Genomic DNA, 15417 nt, shown 5'->3' on the forward strand with positions numbered 1-15417 from the left:
AAAACTCGGTTACTACTGTATTGCCGGCCAGGGAGATAGAGAGAGGTAGAGAAATGGTGACCTAGACCCTTATGTCCTGGCTACCTATTGCCTCCCAGTTTCTCCTTCTTGTCCTCTTGCTCCCCTCTCTCTTAGCCCCCCTCTGATCCAACCCTTTTGAACACTTCTCAGTCCATTTCTCCTAAGAACACTGTTTGGAATAAGTAAACGTAGAACACAGAGTATTTCTGTCATACACGCAAGGGATTTTTATTCCTTCTTACAAAATGTTTCTAAGGAGCATGGCAGGGACAAATTTGTTGGGGATAGTTTCCTTGTGAGGATTTAACCTCATCAGAGAGATCAGTTCCCTTCAAAATCAGAGCATGGTGCTTTGGCTTCTGAACCTTGTGGGTCAGTAATACTTACAAATGAATCAATGGACAATATGCTTTTGGGAAAACAAAACAGTAAGAACCAGATCCTCAGCCGGTAGCAATCAGCACTGATCAACTGAGTTCAGTGGAGTTACACCAGTTGTGGCTCTGCATCTTAATATGCTCCTGGTGCACAGAAGAACATAGACATTGCCCTGCTGGATCAGATCAGAATAATGTGTCCGAAAGAATGTTCGGTACCAGCTGCCACAGAAGAACGCAGAAGCACACAGAAGCAATCTGTTTGGCAATAGACTGGGGGAATTTCTTCCTAACCCCACAAACTGAAAAGTTGGGTCTGAGATTTTTCAAATCTACCGAAGGGAGTTGAACACTTTATTCTTAATGAAAATAAAGAGGACCTAGTGTCCAGAAATTCCTATGTACCTCTGAAAGATTGCAGCCTTAACTTCTAAACCCTGAATCCACCAATGCCTGCAACTTAATAACTTACCATTTTTTCCAGTGGGAAAACCCCTGAATAAAGCCAGTAATCACAGAGGTATGTGCAAGTTTCAGAACTAAATCAAACCATCACGAACACGTCTTGATAGCTATAGAAAGATAGAGTCAAATCAGACTTACCAAGGTCACCAGGGAGGAGAAGTCAAGAGAAGTGGTTAAAGAACCCTGAGTCGCGAGCACTTTTATACAGTTTCTTAAACAGCCTGGAGAATTTGAGACATCCTTTTGCTCGAGGTCCTAATTAGTTACAAAACATATGTTGCTGGGCACATGACTCCTGCAATTGATATAATTGTTTTCTTCTGTGTTCAGGATTGTTGTGTTATCAGGCTCACATGGGGTATAACATGCACATACAAGCCCACGGGTTTCTTTTATTTTAAAAGTTTTATGGGACACGTTCGTGCCTGGTATCATTCTAGTGACCTCCTCAGGAGTGCTAATGAGAGTGATTGTCAAGGAGATTCAGGGCTGTATCAGTTTCGCAATCTGCTGTCCTGCAGAGGAATCCAGTTTCGTCCTGCTAAAATATGCTATGTATTGCGGGCATTGTACTGCTCTTGTAATTCCTAGGAGGAAAGGGGAAATCTCAATGCTCAGAACCTGTAAGCCTAAGTTTCGAGATCTAACGCCCATTGAAACCAATGTGAGATATTAGTGTGGGAGGGTTTTGACTCAGACCTTATGACTTGAAAATTCCCCCTGGAAGAAAGAGAGGATAAGGTCTTTGAACTCTCTAAGTCCCATTTCATCTTTCAAATTAGGTCTTAAGAGGGACCTGTGAGTTGAATAGGCCTTTGTGTTGGTCCTCTGTGCAGGGGTGAATTTCCCCATACATTGATTAGAAATTCAGTTCATAATCTACCTCTAGTTATGTCACCAGTGCTGTGGGGTCAGGATGATCATGATGGCAGAAGCTCATGGTGCTGCCTACTGCAGGGTTCCTCTTGCGTTGAGGTGAGGGTGGGTGATAAAAAGCATTGCAATATTTTATAAAGGCTTTGAGGTCAATCCCGGAATATTTACAACATGAGCAATATGATTTCCCTCCAACAACAGCTAAGACAATTCTTGTCTTGCAGGAAAATGCCTCAGGAAAATGGAGATATGGCTTTCTCGGCCAAGGCTATGTTATGAGGTTAGATTAATTCAACGTCTGACCAACTTTAGGGCACGTTGCAAGACCCGGAGTTTGCAGAAAGCTTTCTTAGCATGATGAGAATGTTTTTAAAGTATAACAACCTCTCTTCCCAAAGGCTCTTTCCTCTAACCAGGCAAGGTTGAAGACACTTGATGTTGATTCAAATGCCACGAACATCTCTGAATTCTATGGAGCTGTGCTTATTTATGCCAGCTGATCTCCTGTTCTTAAACTTGAAAAGGAATTTTTATCTGAAAAGGAAATGCCATTTTTTTTCCAATGGAAATCAAATAGTCCAAAACTCTGAGCTACAAATCATGACTTAATTAGCAGAATGACACGAGTGACCTTGACATGCATTTTAAAGTGACTCTATTGCTCATTCGAAGGGCGTCTTCCAGTAAGAAACTATTACCATTGTAATAATCCAACACTTTGGACATCAACAACCTTAATGAATGTTTGTGAAGTGCTTTGAGATCTGGTGTCCTGGGGAAATAGAACATCCACTAGATTGTTATCACTCCTGTCTTATGTGCAAATAAATAGAGTTACATTGGGGTGAAGGTCACAGAGGAAGTGACAAAGTTACAAATAACGCACCGTAATCTAGATAGAATTTGCTACCCACTTCTCACTGTTGCTAAACTTTCTTAGACCCTTCACTTTCTCGGCTTCCAAATATTTCACTAACAAAAGAAAAAGTAGGTAACGTCATATATTTTATTGGACCAACTTGTGTAAGTTTTCCAGCCCATGCAGAAGAATCATTCTGTGGAAACTTGTCTCTTTCACCTACGAAAGATATTACCTCTCCAACCTTGTCTTTCGAATACCCTGGGCCCAAGACAGCTAGCACCACATCGCAAACCACTTCTTCAAACCTTAGCTGCAACCTCAGCTAATGTAGGTGGAACAGGTCCAGGGCCCATGTTGCTGGAGGAGATGGGAAAATGTTTGGAGGGAAATATGAGGTTGGAGTTAAGATTCTGCTTTATAGTCACAGTCAGATGGAGAGAAGCGAGGAATGGGATTTTCCACAGGAATAAACGTAAGTGTCTTATCACAATCTTCTGGAGATTTGAATTCTAAACTGAAGATTATGTTACTGATCCTTATTATGATCATTATGATTATGATCCATCAGGGATGAGTTCTGGGTCCAGTTTTGTTCCATTTCTTCATCAGTGATTTAGATAATGGCATAGAGAGTACACTGAGAAAGTTTGCGTCCGATACCTGAGAGAAAACCCACCCAGCCAGAGTAATGGCTGTCATTGACTTCAATGGGCAGGAGATCAGAAAACTTGAGGGTTCAGACTTTGGACAGCGTTCCTTCCCTCCTTTGAATTTTAAGAGGAACTGTGCAATGCCCGCAACGCTTACCGGCTTGGCTCACAAGGACCAAACTGGATTCTTTTACAGGACAGCAGATTGTTCAATAGATACAGCTCTGACGAACCTTTGCATTAATTCTTCCTGTAAATCTGATGGAGGTCCCTAGAATAATTCCAGGTTAAATTGTGCCCCATAAAACCTTTCAAATGAAAGAAACCTAAAGGGTGTTTTTGTGGCACCTTAGAGACTAACAAAGGTGCCACAAGTCCTTCTTTTCTTTTTGCAGATTCAGACTAACACAGCTGCTACTCTGAAACGGAAAGGGTGTTGTGTGCATGTCATGCCATGGGAGGCTGAAAACACAATAATCTTGAAAAGAATTATATCAGATGACGGAGTGACGTGCGTAGCAAAGCCTGTTTTGTAGTCATTTAAGACCTTAAACTAAAGGTTGTCTCAGATTCTCCTGGCAGTCTGCGAAATTGTATAAAAGCGCTCGGGACTCAGGGCTCTTTAACCACTTCCCTTGATTTATCCTCCTCGGTGAGCTCGGTGAGTCCTATTTCTCTCAAACTCTCTAGAGCTATCGAAATGTTACATACGTGATGGTTTTAATTTAGGACGGAATCTTGCAAGTAACTTTGTGAATATTGGCTACGGAAAGGGGCTTCTCCATTAAAATAGCAGTTAGTCAGTTGCAGGCATTGGTAGATTCATGGTTTAGAAGCATAGGCTGCAATTTTTACAGGTACCTAGGCGTTTGGGACACTAGTGCCTGTTTATTTTCCTTAAGAATTAGGTGTTCAAATCTCTTAGGTAGATTGGAAAAATCTCATACCCACCTTTTCACTAAGGGGTGCTAGAAAGAAACTTCCCCAGTTTATTCCATAAGAAACCACGTCTGTGTGCTTCTTTATAGTGTGACAGCTGCTGCTCAACAATAGTTCAGAGAGTCTGACATTACATGGACTTCTGGTGTGATCCAGGAGGGCAATTTCTGTGGTCTTGTGCGCATGAGTAGCCATGTCAGACGCAGATCCTCAGGTAGTGTAAGTTAGCTTAGATCCTTAAATTTAGTTGACCAGTGCTGATATCTGCCTGCTCAGGTTCCGGTTCTTCGTATTTCGCTTTGACAAAAGAATAGTCCATTCATTCATTTGTAAGTATTGCTGACTCACAAGCTTCAGAAGCCAAAGTGCCATGCTCTGATTCTGGAGAGAATTGGTCTCTAAGCTGAGGTAAAATCCTCACAAGCTAATCTTAACACATTTGTCCCTGCCAAGCGTTGTATAAACCTTTTCTACAAGGGAAGAAAAATCCCATGAGTGTCTGACAGAAATACTCTATATTGTACGTTTATTTATTCCAGTCAGTTTTTTTAAGAGAAAGGGACTCAGAAGGGTTGAGAAGGGTTGGTTAGGAGGGAGGCTAAGAGAGAGGGGAGCAAGAGGACTAGGACGAGGCAATAGGAGGCAAAATGGAGCTGGGAACTAAGGGGCTAGATTATCATTTCCTGGCTCCATCTCTCTCTTTCTCTAGCCCCCGTTACCATAGGAACTGAGCTTTTTCCTTTTCATTCTCTTGGCTCTAATGCATTACGCTGACTCTTTTCCCTGCTTTTCCCTGTGTGTTTCAGGTTTACCTCCAACGCAGAAAGATGACTTACCACCACCAAAAGATTTCTCATTACTGGGGCTGTGACCCCTGTTGGAATGGGGGCTGGGGCGGTTATAGGGGCTATTATGACTGCTATCGGCCATGGGGTTACTATAGGCCATACAGTTATGGATGGGGCCCTAATTACGATTCCTGCTATTCTTACCCTTACCGATGGGGCAGTGGGTACGGCTATGGACGATGCTGGCCATGTTTTGCTGAGGAGCAATAGACCCGGAACAAGGAACAACCAGGAAACGAAAAGCAAGATACGATTCAGCGATCAGCTTATGGGCAATGGCTTTCAGAAATGCTGAGCAACCACCACTGCCATGGGAGCTGTGATTGCTCAGTGCCTCAGGAAACCTACCTAGTAGCTGGATTTCCCTTTATGACTGTTTCCGCTAATGCCTCCTATTAGAGTATCAGAGTTGGAAGGGACCTCAGGAGATCATCTAGTCCAACCCCTTGCTCAAAGCAGGCACACTCCCCAATTTTTTTTTGCCCCAGATCCCTAAACGGCCCCCTCAAGGATTGAACTCACAACCCTGGGTTTAGCAGGCCAATGCTCAAACCACTGAGCTATCCCTCCCCACCATTATTCTAACAGCTTCTTCTAGAACTCTCTAAAGGCCTGACTCCCAATTCCATGAAGGCCCCTTTAGGCCACTCTGACAGTGTCACTGAGGCCGGGACCTTAAAGTTGGCACAAATAACATTTACACTCACGAGCAGGCTCCTTACAGAGCAACGTAAAGGGACCTTAGTGTCAGTGAGGATTAGGCCCTGGGTGTACTGGCCTCTTCCTGAGTATGGGCCATTTGTCTCTGCCTTTAGTTTTGCTACAGAAGATGACTCACAGAGAAAGAGCGTAGTGCTCTGCTCCCATTCTGCTTTGTCTCATTTGATCCTGACTGGGATAAAAATGCTGGAAACAGGACTTCACTCTTAACGCTACAGCTGCAATGAAGGAAGAAGAACATCTGGTATGAAATGCATCACCGTGGAGCCAGTGATTTCTTGTAGACCTTCTTGAAACCCTAGAAATATAGTCTTTCTGCTCTGCATTCCTTGTGTCTCTTGCTATGTCCTTCTCTTCTAATTCACATTAAAGTCCTTCTGCATCATATTACCAGCCTTTTGGTTTTCCTTTCTGCTCCATTTCTTATTTGCCAACCACTGTGGCAGAGAGTCACAGAACTAATGAGGTACATAACCTGTATTGCAATCGGCGTGAGAGAGGCACATGAGTACTGATTTGTATGTGGATGTAACGTGAATATCACACGATCACAGTTTCAGTGTAAATGCAACTGTAGCCCCCTGTGTGATTCCCTCAGCTCCCGGTTGTCAGCGTTCTTGGTTGGAGACCCGCATCAGGCTCCCTTCTCACCCAGGGATTGAAGGCTGCACAACCATATGCCAGGTTGCCAGGGGGTAGTACCTCTCTGGAAGTGTTTCCATTCCTCAATGATTTACCGTAATCACCCCCTACTGTTTTAGTTCCTGCAGGAGCTGTGGTATCCTTCCTCTTTGTGTCTATCAGACACAATCATCCCTACATTGCTGTACACACAGTGAGAGATAATCCTAATACAAAGCATTTCCCCAAAGATTCTGCATGTGGTTTCATTATTTGTCACAACTAACACCCGTAACTGAGAACAGACTAGGTTTTCCGAAAGAAAAAATATTGTTAAAAATCGATCTCCATTTGAAGCTGAATTCTCTGGGTCCCATCTGCTTTTGCTCTGGATCATGCAAGCTGAGCGGAAGTGAGTGTCAAGTGTCAGATCTTGTAAAATGTACGCCCACAGTACACTGGCATAAATGATGGCTCTCTAGATTGATTCTAATCTCTACGTAACAGTGGAGGATCTGGCAGCGAAGAAATGAAAACCAGGATGGAGAATGGGCCGTTTTGATGAAGAGAGGACTGGTGAGTCCAGGCATGTCATGCGTGACTAATCTAATTGCCTTCTATGGGGATATAACTGGCTCTGTGGATGAGGGAAAAGCAGTGGATGTGTCGTTCCTTGACTTTAGCAAAGCTTTTGACACGGTCTCCCACAGTATTCTTGCCAGCAAGTTACAGAAGCATGGGCTGGATGAATGGACTCTAAGGTGGATAGAAAGTTGGCTAGATTGTCGGGCTCAACGGGTAGCAATCAATGGCTCCATGTCTAGTTGGCAACTGGTATCAAGTGGAGTGCCCCAAGGGTCGGTTCTCGGGTCGGTTTTGTTCAATATCTCCATAAATGATTTGGGGGATGATGTGCATTGCACCCTCAGCAAATTTGCAGATGACACTAAATTGGGAGGAGAGGTAGATACACTGGAGGGTAGGGATAGGATACAGAGGGCTCTAGACAAATTAAAGGATTGGGCCAAAAGAAGTCTGATGAGGTTCAACAAGGACAAGTGCAGAGTCCTGCACTTAGGTCGGAAGAATCCCATGCACCGCTACAGACTAGGGACCGAATGGCTCGGCAGCAGTTCTGCAGAAAAGGACCAAGGGGTTACAGTGGACGAGAAGCTGGATATGAGTCAACAGTGTGCCCTTGTTGCCAAGAAGGCCAATGGCATTTTGGGATGTATAAGTAGGGTCATTGCCAGCGCATCGAGGGATGTGATCCTTCCCCTCTATTCGACATTGGTGAGGCCTCATCTGGAGTGCTGTGTCCAGTTTGGGGCCCCACACTACAAGAAGGATGTGGAAAAATTGGAAAGAGTCCAGCGGAGGGCAAGAAAAATGATTAGGGGAGTGGAACACATGAGTTATGAGGAGAGGCTGAGGGAACTGGGATTGTTTAGTCTGCGGAAGAGAAGAATGAGGGGGGATTTGATAGCTGCTTTCAACTACCTGAAAGGGGGTTCCAGAGAGGATGGCTCTAGACTGTTCTCAGTGGTAGCAGATGACAGAACAAGGAGTAACGGTCTCAAGTTGCAGTGGGGAAGGTTTAGGCTGGATATTAGGAAAAACTTTTTCACTAGGAGAGTGGTGAAACACTGGAATGCATTACCTAGGGAGGTGGTGGAATCTCCTTCCTTTGAAGTTTTTAAGGTCAGGCTTGACAAAGCCCTGGCTGGGATGATTTAGTTGGGGACTGGTCCTGCTTTGAGCAAGGGGTTGGACTAGATGACCTCCTGAGGTCCCTTTCAACCCTGATATTCTGTGATTCTATGATTCTAAGTAGGGGGCGGTAAGGTGGCTCACCCAGAGTGGCACATCTGGCCAAAAGGGGGCGCTTAGGTTGCCTCTTCCCTTTACACAGGACCAAGGCCCAGTGATGCACAAGATTTCTGAAATTTAAACCTGACGGGCTTTTAATTAAACACCCTTGGGAGGGAGGGAATAGGAGGGATGGTTTCAGTGTTGGCATTGCCCATCTTGAGGGTACCAAGCACCTACTGTTCGAGAATGAACCGGGACTGGCAAGGTCTAGAAGCTGTGAATCAGAAGGCATCCCCGACACCTAATTGGTAAAGAGAGGGGACCTAGAGGGCTAATACCTCTCTTATGATATACAGACTTTTGCCAGACCTGATGCTCTTCGCAATACAGGGCTTGAGTGGGACTTAAGTAATGCAGAGGCACTGGTTCCCTGCCCAGCAGCGAGTTGTTACCCACAGACCCAGATTCACAAAGGTATTTAGGTGCCTGGCTCGCACTGATTTCAGTGGGAGTTAGGCACGTAAGTAGCTCTTTTGAATCTGGGCCATAGTGGCTGGTAAATCGGGAATGGAGCCGAAAGGAAAACGAAAAGATTGATATTATGAGGCAGAATCAGTTTAATGTGAAAAAGAGGAGAAGTACACAGGAAGAGACAGACAGTAGGCAGCGTAAAAAGAACCTATTTCCAGGGTTTCATGAAAGTCAACAAGAAATCACCCGTTACAAGGTGACGCCTTTCACACCAGATGTTCTGGAAGACAATAGAGGAAAAAGTCATAAAGTGTAAGTGGGGAAATAAAGATCCTGGGCAGATTTCCGGAGGTGCTGAGGACTCAGAGCTCCCATGGGAGTTGTGCGCAATCAGCATTTCTGAACGTCATTGCCCATAAGCCCAGCTGTGATTCCATATCTCGCTTGACGTTTCCTGGTTGTTCCTTGTTCCGGGTCTATTCCTCCTCGGCTAAACATGGCCAGAACTTTCCATAGCCGTACCCATGGCCCCATCGGTAAGGGTAGTGGCCACCATACTGATGGCCCCACCCATACCTGTATGGCTTCCAGGAACCCCAGGGCCTATAGCAGCCATAATGGCCTCTATAGCCGCGCCAGCCCTGGTAACAGTAGGGGTTATAATACAATTCATCATTCATGAGTTCATCGAAAGTCATCTTTCTGCGCCGGAGGTTAACCTGAAACACACAGCAGGGAAAAGAGTCAACACAATGCGCTAGGGCCAGTGGAATAATAAGGGTGAAAACTCGGTTACTACTGTATTGCCGGCCAGGGAGATAGAGAGAGGTAGAGAAATGGTGACCTAGACCCTTATGTCCTGGCTACCTATTGCCTCCCAGTTTCTCCTTCTTGTCCTCTTGCTCCCCTCTCTCTTAGCCCCCCTCTGATCCAACCCTTTTGAACACTTCTCAGTCCATTTCTCCTAAGAACACTGTTTGGAATAAGTAAACGTAGAACACAGAGTATTTCTGTCATACACGCAAGGGATTTTTATTCCTTCTTACAAAATGTTTCTAAGGAGCATGGCAGGGACAAATTTGTTGGGGATAGTTTCCTTGTGAGGATTTAACCTCATCAGAGAGATCAGTTCCCTTCAAAATCAGAGCATGGTGCTTTGGCTTCTGAACCTTGTGGGTCAGTAATACTTACAAATGAATCAATGGACAATATGCTTTTGGGAAAACAAAACAGTAAGAACCAGATCCTCAGCCGGTAGCAATCAGCACTGATCAACTGAGTTCAGTGGAGTTACACCAGTTGTGGCTCTGCATCTTAATATGCTCCTGGTGCACAGAAGAACATAGACATTGCCCTGCTGGATCAGATCAGAATAATGTGTCCGAAAGAATGTTCGGTACCAGCTGCCACAGAAGAACGCAGAAGCACACAGAAGCAATCTGTTTGGCAATAGACTGGGGGAATTTCTTCCTAACCCCACAAACTGAAAAGTTGGGTCTGAGATTTTTCAAATCTACCGAAGGGAGTTGAACACTTTATTCTTAATGAAAATAAAGAGGACCTAGTGTCCAGAAATTCCTATGTACCTCTGAAAGATTGCAGCCTTAACTTCTAAACCCTGAATCCACCAATGCCTGCAACTTAATAACTTACCATTTTTTCCAGTGGGAAAACCCCTGAATAAAGCCAGTAATCACAGAGGTATGTGCAAGTTTCAGAACTAAATCAAACCATCACGAACACGTCTTGATAGCTATAGAAAGATAGAGTCAAATCAGACTTACCAAGGTCACCAGGGAGGAGAAGTCAAGAGAAGTGGTTAAAGAACCCTGAGTCGCGAGCACTTTTATACAGTTTCTTAAACAGCCTGGAGAATTTGAGACATCCTTTTGCTCGAGGTCCTAATTAGTTACAAAACATATGTTGCTGGGCACATGACTCCTGCAATTGATATAATTGTTTTCTTCTGTGTTCAGGATTGTTGTGTTATCAGGCTCACATGGGGTATAACATGCACATACAAGCCCACGGGTTTCTTTTATTTTAAAAGTTTTATGGGACACGTTCGTGCCTGGTATCATTCTAGTGACCTCCTCAGGAGTGCTAATGAGAGTGATTGTCAAGGAGATTCAGGGCTGTATCAGTTTCGCAATCTGCTGTCCTGCAGAGGAATCCAGTTTCGTCCTGCTAAAATATGCTATGTATTGCGGGCATTGTACTGCTCTTGTAATTCCTAGGAGGAAAGGGGAAATCTCAATGCTCAGAACCTGTAAGCCTAAGTTTCGAGATCTAACGCCCATTGAAACCAATGTGAGATATTAGTGTGGGAGGGTTTTGACTCAGACCTTATGACTTGAAAATTCCCCCTGGAAGAAAGAGAGGATAAGGTCTTTGAACTCTCTAAGTCCCATTTCATCTTTCAAATTAGGTCTTAAGAGGGACCTGTGAGTTGAATAGGCCTTTGTGTTGGTCCTCTGTGCAGGGGTGAATTTCCCCATACATTGATTAGAAATTCAGTTCATAATCTACCTCTAGTTATGTCACCAGTGCTGTGGGGTCAGGATGATCATGATGGCAGAAGCTCATGGTGCTGCCTACTGCAGGGTTCCTCTTGCGTTGAGGTGAGGGTGGGTGATAAAAAGCATTGCAATATTTTATAAAGGCTTTGAGGTCAATCCCGGAATATTTACAACATGAGCAATATGATTTCCCTCCAACAACAGCTAAGACAATTCTTGTCTTGCAGGAAAATGCCTCAGGAAAATGGAGATATGGCTTTCTCGGCCAAGGCTATGTTATGAGGTTAGATTAATTCAACGTCTGACCAACTTTAGGGCACGTTGCAAGACCCGGAGTTTGCAGAAAGCTTTCTTAGCATGATGAGAATGTTTTTAAAGTATAACAACCTCTCTTCCCAAAGGCTCTTTCCTCTAACCAGGCAAGGTTGAAGACACTTGATGTTGATTCAAATGCCACGAACATCTCTGAATTCTATGGAGCTGTGCTTATTTATGCCAGCTGATCTCCTGTTCTTAAACTTGAAAAGGAATTTTTATCTGAAAAGGAAATGCCATTTTTTTTCCAATGGAAATCAAATAGTCCAAAACTCTGAGCTACAAATCATGACTTAATTAGCAGAATGACACGAGTGACCTTGACATGCATTTTAAAGTGACTCTATTGCTCATTCGAAGGGCGTCTTCCAGTAAGAAACTATTACCATTGTAATAATCCAACACTTTGGACATCAACAACCTTAATGAATGTTTGTGAAGTGCTTTGAGATCTGGTGTCCTGGGGAAATAGAACATCCACTAGATTGTTATCACTCCTGTCTTATGTGCAAATAAATAGAGTTACATTGGGGTGAAGGTCACAGAGGAAGTGACAAAGTTACAAATAACGCACCGTAATCTAGATAGAATTTGCTACCCACTTCTCACTGTTGCTAAACTTTCTTAGACCCTTCACTTTCTCGGCTTCCAAATATTTCACTAACAAAAGAAAAAGTAGGTAACGTCATATATTTTATTGGACCAACTTGTGTAAGTTTTCCAGCCCATGCAGAAGAATCATTCTGTGGAAACTTGTCTCTTTCACCTACGAAAGATATTACCTCTCCAACCTTGTCTTTCGAATACCCTGGGCCCAAGACAGCTAGCACCACATCGCAAACCACTTCTTCAAACCTTAGCTGCAACCTCAGCTAATGTAGGTGGAACAGGTCCAGGGCCCATGTTGCTGGAGGAGATGGGAAAATGTTTGGAGGGAAATATGAGGTTGGAGTTAAGATTCTGCTTTATAGTCACAGTCAGATGGAGAGAAGCGAGGAATGGGATTTTCCACAGGAATAAACGTAAGTGTCTTATCACAATCTTCTGGAGATTTGAATTCTAAACTGAAGATTATGTTACTGATCCTTATTATGATCATTATGATTATGATCCATCAGGGATGAGTTCTGGGTCCAGTTTTGTTCCATTTCTTCATCAGTGATTTAGATAATGGCATAGAGAGTACACTGAGAAAGTTTGCGTCCGATACCTGAGAGAAAACCCACCCAGCCAGAGTAATGGCTGTCATTGACTTCAATGGGCAGGAGATCAGAAAACTTGAGGGTTCAGACTTTGGACAGCGTTCCTTCCCTCCTTTGAATTTTAAGAGGAACTGTGCAATGCCCGCAACGCTTACCGGCTTGGCTCACAAGGACCAAACTGGATTCTTTTACAGGACAGCAGATTGTTCAATAGATACAGCTCTGACGAACCTTTGCATTAATTCTTCCTGTAAATCTGATGGAGGTCCCTAGAATAATTCCAGGTTAAATTGTGCCCCATAAAACCTTTCAAATGAAAGAAACCTAAAGGGTGTTTTTGTGGCACCTTAGAGACTAACAAAGGTGCCACAAGTCCTTCTTTTCTTTTTGCAGATTCAGACTAACACAGCTGCTACTCTGAAACGGAAAGGGTGTTGTGTGCATGTCATGCCATGGGAGGCTGAAAACACAATAATCTTGAAAAGAATTATATCAGATGACGGAGTGACGTGCGTAGCAAAGCCTGTTTTGTAGTCATTTAAGACCTTAAACTAAAGGTTGTCTCAGATTCTCCTGGCAGTCTGCGAAATTGTATAAAAGCGCTCGGGACTCAGGGCTCTTTAACCACTTCCCTTGATTTATCCTCCTCGGTGAGCTCGGTGAGTCCTATTTCTCTCAAACTCTCTAGAGCTATCGAAATGTTACATACGTGATGGTTTTAATTTAGGACGGAATCTTGCAAGTAACTTTGTGAATATTGGCTACGGAAAGGGGCTTCTCCATTAAAATAGCAGTTAGTCAGTTGCAGGCATTGGTAGATTCATGGTTTAGAAGCATAGGCTGCAATTTTTACAGGTACCTAGGCGTTTGGGACACTAGTGCCTGTTTATTTTCCTTAAGAATTAGGTGTTCAAATCTCTTAGGTAGATTGGAAAAATCTCATACCCACCTTTTCACTAAGGGGTGCTAGAAAGAAACTTCCCCAGTTTATTCCATAAGAAACCACGTCTGTGTGCTTCTTTATAGTGTGACAGCTGCTGCTCAACAATAGTTCAGAGAGTCTGACATTACATGGACTTCTGGTGTGATCCAGGAGGGCAATTTCTGTGGTCTTGTGCGCATGAGTAGCCATGTCAGACGCAGATCCTCAGGTAGTGTAAGTTAGCTTAGATCCTTAAATTTAGTTGACCAGTGCTGATATCTGCCTGCTCAGGTTCCGGTTCTTCGTATTTCGCTTTGACAAAAGAATAGTCCATTCATTCATTTGTAAGTATTGCTGACTCACAAGCTTCAGAAGCCAAAGTGCCATGCTCTGATTCTGGAGAGAATTGGTCTCTAAGCTGAGGTAAAATCCTCACAAGCTAATCTTAACACATTTGTCCCTGCCAAGCGTTGTATAAACCTTTTCTACAAGGGAAGAAAAATCCCATGAGTGTCTGACAGAAATACTCTATATTGTACGTTTATTTATTCCAGTCAGTTTTTTTAAGAGAAAGGGACTCAGAAGGGTTGAGAAGGGTTGGTTAGGAGGGAGGCTAAGAGAGAGGGGAGCAAGAGGACTAGGACGAGGCAATAGGAGGCAAAATGGAGCTGGGAACTAAGGGGCTAGATTATCATTTCCTGGCTCCATCTCTCTCTTTCTCTAGCCCCCGTTACCATAGGAACTGAGCTTTTTCCTTTTCATTCTCTTGGCTCTAATGCATTACGCTGACTCTTTTCCCTGCTTTTCCCTGTGTGTTTCAGGTTTACCTCCAACGCAGAAAGATGACTTACCACCACCAAAAGATTTCTCATTACTGGGGCTGTGACCCCTGTTGGAATGGGGGCTGGGGCGGTTATAGGGGCTATTATGACTGCTATCGGCCATGGGGTTACTATAGGCCATACAGTTATGGATGGGGCCCTAATTACGATTCCTGCTATTCTTACCCTTACCGATGGGGCAGTGGGTACGGCTATGGACGATGCTGGCCATGTTTTGCTGAGGAGCAATAGACCCGGAACAAGGAACAACCAGGAAACGAAAAGCAAGATACGATTCAGCGATCAGCTTATGGGCAATGGCTTTCAGAAATGCTGAGCAACCACCACTGCCATGGGAGCTGTGATTGCTCAGTGCCTCAGGAAACCTACCTAGTAGCTGGATTTCCCTTTATGACTGTTTCCGCTAATGCCTCCTATTAGAGTATCAGAGTTGGAAGGGACCTCAGGAGATCATCTAGTCCAACCCCTTGCTCAAAGCAGGCACACTCCCCAATTTTTTTTTGCCCCAGATCCCTAAACGGCCCCCTCAAGGATTGAACTCACAACCCTGGGTTTAGCAGGCCAATGCTCAAACCACTGAGCTATCCCTCCCCACCATTATTCTAACAGCTTCTTCTAGAACTCTCTAAAGGCCTGACTCCCAATTCCATGAAGGCCCCTTTAGGCCACTCTGACAGTGTCACTGAGGCCGGGACCTTAAAGTTGGCACAAATAACATTTACACTCACGAGCAGGCTCCTTACAGAGCAACGTAAAGGGACCTTAGTGTCAGTGAGGATTAGGCCCTGGGTGTACTGGCCTCTTCCTGAGTATGGGCCATTTGTCTCTGCCTTTAGTTTTGCTACAGAAGATGACTCACAGAGAAAGAGCGTAGTGCTCTGCTCCCATTCTGCTTTGTCTCATTTGATCCTGACTGGGATAAAAATGCTGGAAACAGGACTTCACTCTTAACGCT

The sequence above is a fragment of the Lepidochelys kempii genome, chromosome 24, assembly GCF_965140285.1.
Source record: "Lepidochelys kempii isolate rLepKem1 chromosome 24, rLepKem1.hap1, whole genome shotgun sequence".
NCBI classification, from domain to species: Eukaryota; Metazoa; Chordata; order Testudines; family Cheloniidae; genus Lepidochelys; species Lepidochelys kempii.